Source organism: Phyllobates terribilis, unplaced genomic scaffold, assembly GCF_046119375.1.
Source record: "Phyllobates terribilis strain yellow unplaced genomic scaffold, ASM4611937v1 Scaffold_1__5_contigs__length_1240528914, whole genome shotgun sequence".
In the NCBI taxonomy this organism is placed as follows: Eukaryota; Metazoa; Chordata; class Amphibia; order Anura; family Dendrobatidae; genus Phyllobates; species Phyllobates terribilis.
This window is the reverse complement of record NW_027362761.1, coordinates 372,104,865-372,111,455: the sequence shown is the minus strand read 5'-3', so window position 1 is coordinate 372,111,455 and position 6,591 is coordinate 372,104,865.

Here is a 6,591-nt window from a genome sequence, read left to right as displayed (position 1 = left end):
TAAGCTTAATGTTTTATAAAAATTGGTGTTTTTGCAACAGCTATTTCAGTTTAATATATGTAATAACTGTTGGACACAGTAATGTTTCTGCCTTGAAATGAGGTTTATTGTACTAACAGAAAATGTGCAATCTGCATTCAAACAAAATTTGACAGGTGCATAAGTATGGGCACCTCACCAGAAAAGTGACATTAATATTTAGTAGATCCTCCTTTTGCAAAAATAACAGCCTCTAGTCGCTTCCTGTAGCTTTTAATGAGTTCCTGGATGAAGGTATTTTTGACCATTCCTCTTTACAAAACAATTCCAGTTCAGTAAAGCTTGATGGTCGCCGAGCATGGACAGCCCTCTTCAAATGATCTCACAGATGTTCAATGATATTCAGGTCTGGGGACTGGGATGGCCATTCCAGAACATTGTAATTGTTCCTCTGCATGAGTGCCTGAGTAGATTTGGAGCGGTGTTTTGGATCATTGTCTTGCTTAAAGATCCATCCCCTGTGTAACTTCAACTTTGTCACTGATTCTTGAACATTATTGTCAAGAATCTGCTGATACTGAGTGGAATCCATGCGTCCCTCAACTTTAACAAGATTCCCGGTGCCGGCATTGGCCACACAGCCCCACAGCATGATGGAACCTCCACCAAATTTTACTGTGGGTAGCAAGTGTTTTTCTTGGAATGCTGTGTTTTTTTGCCGCCATGCATAACGCCTTTTTGTATGACCAAACAACTCAATCTTGGTTTCATCAGTCCACAGGACCTTCTTCCAAAAAGAAATTGGCTTCTCCAAATGTGCTTTTGCATACCTCAGCCGACTCTGTTTGTGCCGTGTTTGCAGAAGCAGCTTCTTTCGCATCACTCTCCCATACAGCTTCTCCTTGAGCAAAGTGCGTTTGTATAGTTGACCGATGCACAGTGACACCATCTGCAGCAAGTTGATGCTGCAGCTCTCTGGAGGTGGTCTGAGGATTGTCCTTGACTGATGTCACCATTCTTCTTCTCTGCTTTTCTGATGTTTTTCTTGGCCTGCCACTTCTGGCCTTAACAAGAACTGTCCCCGTGTTCTTCCATTTCCTTACTATATTCCTCACAGTGGAAACAGACAGGTTAAATCTCTGAGACAGCTTTTTGTATCCTTCCCCTGAACAACTATGTTGAATAATCTTTGTTTTCAGATCATTTGACAGTTGTTTTGAGGAGCCCATGATGCCACTCTTCAGAGGAGATTCAAACAGGAGACCAACTTGCAAGACCAAAGCTCAATGAGGTTCCAAAACCAAAAAAAGTGCTTTAGTAAGTCAGTAAAAAGTAGGTAGGAGTATTTAAAACAAGAAAATGATAAGGGTGCCCATACTTATGCACCTGACAAATTTTGTTTGAATGCAGATTGCACATTTTCTGTTAGTACAATAAACCTCATTTCAAGGCAGAAACATTACTGTGTCCAACAGTTATTACATATATCAAACTGAAATAGCTGTTGCAAAAACACCAATTTTTATAAAACATTAAGCTTAAGATTAATAGGGGTGCCCAAACTTTTTCATATAACTGTATACACAGATTAAGTAAAAAAAATCTGTTCCCTCTTATTTATGTATTGCAATTTATAGGTCTTTTTGATAAATTAATGGAATTTCTGTTGGTTATCTTTTAGATACATCATCCTTCAGAAGGTCATAATAATGTTTATCAGACAGCGTCCAATGAGCTTCCTTTAGATAATCTTGCCTATCCTGAAGTATTATTCCTCACCCCCTTGTTGGCATTTCTGATTAAAAGGTCTTGATTATCCTGTAAACTCCTTATTGTTCTATTTTCAGATAGTATTAGGCTGCGAGCCCACTATGCATTTTTCAAGCGTTTTTGCCGCGGAATTTCCGCAACGAAAACGCTAAAAATGCTTGGTAATACGTGCCCCATGGTCCCCAACGATAATCCATCCGCATGTGCTGTGCACATGCTGGGGAAATTTCCGCTGCGGATTATCATTGTGGAAAAATCCGCAGCACGTCCATTATTTTTGCAGAAACGCAGCGTAATTCCCGCCATTGACTTGCATTGAATCGCTTAGTATCTTCATGACTACATGTGGATATTAAGCAATTCAATGTGCGGATGGTACCCGAGTCTGGAGAAGAGGAGACTCTCATCCAGACCTGGGTACCATAGTACCTGTAAAAAAAAAGTTAAATAAAAAAAACATTATACTCACCTTCTGATGGTCCTCAGTCTTCTCTCTGGTGTGTCCTGGCTCCCCGGTGGCTCGTGATGGTGTAAAAGGACCTTCCATGACGTCATTTAGTCATGTGACAGGTTACGCGACCGCTGACGTCGGCGGTTGCGTGACCTGTCACATGACTAAACGATGTCATGGAAGGTACTTTTACACCATCGCGAGCCACCGGGGAACCAGGACACACCAGAGAGAAGTCTGCGGGCCATCAGAAGGTGAGTATAATGTTTTTATTTTTTAACATTTTAATTCTTTTTTTAACTATTAACTTGGTCACACTATATATAAATCCATGCCGGTTGCATGGCTTTATATAGTGTGACCAAGTTGTCAAGCACTTTTCCAAGTGATGCTAAAATTGCTTGGAAAAGCACTTGATCACCCCCATGCAAAAATGCATGTAAAAAAGCTTGACAAACGCTTCTACCTGGCAGGAAAAATGCATGTAAAATCCGCATGCGTTTTTCCTGCCAGGGAGATGCAGAAAAAATCAGCAGCATTTTTGCATCGTGGGCACATAGCCTTATAAACTCTTTTTGAAATATGCGTCATTACTAGTGTTGAGCGAGCATGCTCTGTACTGCCCGAGCATCTCGCTACTGTTCGGCGACCACCAAGAATTTTCGGGTTACTCGGGTGGGAGTTCGGGTCTCCGCCCTGCATGTTAGGCGCTCTTTACAGAGCCAATGAACATGCAGGGATTGCCAACCAGTCACTGTAATACCGCAGCCATGTTGTTTGGCTGGCCGCACAGCGTCACCTCGAGTATTTAAAACCGGGCGCCGCCATCTTGGACACAGTCGCTCCGGATCAGAAAGTGTAGGGAGAGTGCTGCTGAGCTAGGGAGAGATTTATACTGTGAAATAGGTAGTGTAGGGTCTCTAAAGCCTGCAAAATCAAACAAACAGTCCCTCTGAGGACTAATATCCATTACAGTGCTGTGTGCTGCTGCTGCTCAAATTGCTAGACTTAGCCAAAGGTCTCCGGGGCCAGGAAAATTCCTTTTTTTTTTTTAATCTAAATCCTCTTTTTTTTTTTTTTTTTTTTTTTTCCTCAGTCAGACTGTACAAATACCCGTCTTATTAACTTTTTGGTATCCCCCCCCCCCCCTCCCCTAAAAAAAAAAAAAAAATTTAGTGTTCAGACACAAATATATCTGTTTAAAAGAGTCTGGTTTGGGCCAGATAACTAGAACTGTGTGCCTTTTTTCCATAAAAAATAAAACAGTTTGATTGTCTCGGTGACTGTTCAGACACAAATATATCTATTTAAAAAAGTCTGGTATATTAGAACTGTGATTTTCCTCTTCCACGGTTCAAATCTGGGTGTAATCCACCTTTTTGCCTTTTTTCCATAAAAAAAAACCGTTTGAGTGTCTCGCTGACTGTTCGGACACAAATATATCTGTTTAAAAGATTCTGGTGTAGGCCAGAGAAATAGAACTGGGGTTTTCCTCTTCCACAGTTCTAATCTCCTTTTTATTACCCTTTTGCCATTGATAGTGCGAGTGTAAGCTATTCTACTTCATTTACAATGGGCAAGGCGCGTGGCAAGGGACGTGGAACTGGACGTTCTGGTGATGGTGCTGGCAGAGGACGGGGCCGTGGCCAAGGTGAAAATTTGCCACAACCAACAGCCACATCTTCTCGCTTCCAGTTCTTGACCGAATTACTAGGGAAGCACACAACAACACCACTATTGCCAACAGATCAGTGTGAACAGGTTATTAATTGGATAGCAGATAATACTTCCAGTCACCTGGGCAGCACCACCTCCGGTCTGTCTTCCACACGGTCTAGTCTTAGTAGCCGTGAGTCTCGACCGCATACTCCTCCTCACCCTGATGCTCCTTCCTCCCACCATGCCGAGTGTCGTCAGACAGCAACTGATACCACACTTGGACACTCTGAAGAGCTGTTCAGTGGTCCATTTCCATATTTGGGCCCCTCGCCTGCTCCGCTTGAAGTGGTGGAAGAGGAGATCCCATGTAGCGATGGTCAAATATTTGAACAGCCACGGCCACAGGAAGGCGACGCTGGCAATTTTTCACAAGAGGTGGATGATGACGAGACACAATTGCCACTAAATGAGGAGGAGGATCGTGGTGTGCAAGTGGAAGAGGAGGAGGTGGTGGATGATCTAGTAACTGACCCAATGTGGCAGGAGGACACACAGGGGGAGGGAGGCAGAGTACCCCAACAGGCAGGAAGAAGCAGTGTGGTGGCCGCAGACAGAAGGCGGGCAACCATTCCCCGTAACACCAACACGAGGAAAGTTGCCAGTACAACCGGTAGGTCTTCCAGAGTCTGGAATTTTTTTAAAGACTCTGCTGATAACCCCAAAAAGGCCATTTGTACCACCTGCCAGGCCAGCATCAGCAGGGGTGACAAAACTGCCAGCCTGACCACCACCAGCATGATCAGGCACATGGCAGCACAGCACCCGACTTTGTAGGGTGAACCCCAGGATCCACGACCAGTTTCAGCGGGTGTCACCACTGCTTCTTCCACTGTTGTGCGTGCAAGGCAATCCCCTGTCCTTACTGCATGCAAAGATGCCCTCTCCTCTGTCTTCACTTGTTATGGCAGTTTCTCAAGAAACGGCATCAACGTCGACGTCCCACTGCAGCGTTCAATTGTCCATATCCCAGACCTTTGAACGAAAATGCAAATTCGCAGCCAATGCCCCACAGTCCTAAATTCGCACATTTCATGGCTGCTTGCATTGGAAATGCTGCCTTTTAGGCTGGTGGAGACGGAATCCTTCCGCAACCTTATGGCGGTGGCCGTCCCTCGGTACTCTGTCCCCAGCCGACACTATTTTACCCCGTGTGCCATCCCCGCACTACACAAGCACGTGTCCCAAAACATCTGCCGTGCCCTCAACAACGCAGTTACTGGGAGAGTCCACCTAACAACGGACACGTGGACAAGTGCTTGTGCCCAGGGACGGTACATCTCCCTTGCGGCACAATGGGTAAACTTAGTGGAAGCCGGGACCCAGTCGGACCTTGGGATGGAACACATCCTCCCCACTCCGAGGATTGCGGGCCCTTTGTCAGTCAAAGTTGCCCCCACAGTGTCCTCCTCCTCCTCCTCCTCTTCCTCTTCCTCTTCCTCTTCCTCTTCCTCTTCCTCTTCCTCTTCCTCTTCCTCTTCCTCTTCCTCTTCCTCTTCCTCTTCCTCTTCCTCATGTTCAGCCTCCATCTCAGATATCACCACATCAGTTTCAAGCTGGAAGCACTGCTGTACTGCCTCAGCCAAGCGGCAACAGGCTGTGCTGAAACTCATAAGCTTAGGTGATAAACCTCACACTGCTTGTGAGTTGTGGACAGCTGTGAAAGAGCAGGCAGATCTGTGGCTGAGACTGCGGAACCTACATCCAGGCATGGCCGTAACCTGGTGGCGGCTGTGAGGCGAGATCACACATGTAACATGCCTGGCTCATGTGCTTAACCTCGTGGTTCAGTGGTTTCTTAAATCGTACCCCGAGTTGCCAGATCTGCTCGTCAAAGTACGCCACCTGTCAGCTCATTTTTGGACGTCGGCTACAACTTCCGCCGCCCTTGCTGTGTTGCAGCAGAGCTTGCAGCTTCCGGCACACCGATTGGTGTGTGATGTCCCCACACGTTGAAACTCTACCCTCCACATGTTGCAAAGGATTTATGAGCAGAAGAGAGCAGTTGTGGAGTACCAGCGGCAACAAGGCCATCGATATTCAGGTCAGACTCCACACATAAGACCTCAGGAGTGGACCTGGATGTCTGACATATGTACCATCCTGATAAACTTTGAGGAGTCCACCAAGATGGTGAGAGGCGATGACGCCATCATTAGCGTCAGCATCCCACTTGTCTATCTTTTGCAACACTCTCTGCAGAGAATTAAAGAGGAGGCATTGCAGCCAGAGTATGATGAGATGGATCAAGAAGCCGTAGCGGGCGATTACACACAGCCCAGCCTCATCTCATCCCAACGTGCATTGGGGGACAATGAGGGAGAGGAGGAGGAGGAGGAGGAAGAACAGGAGCTGGTATAATGCGCTGTAGACGGTAGTACCTGTGCAACTGTCATACCGTCGGTTCAGCATGGGTGGCCTGAGGACAGGGGGGAGGAGGAGGAGAGCATGGTCAGTCATCATCTTGGTGAGGACACGGAAGTCTTGCCCGTTACCAGTCTGACACGCATGGCTGACTTTGTTACGCTGCCTTAACCGTGACCCTCGCGTTGTCAAAATAATGGGTGACAGTCATTACTGGTTGGTGACACTTTTAGACCCCCGCTACAAGGAGAACTTCACTCTCTTATTCCTGTGGTGGAGAGGTCTACAAAAATGGGGCAGTACCTGAAGGC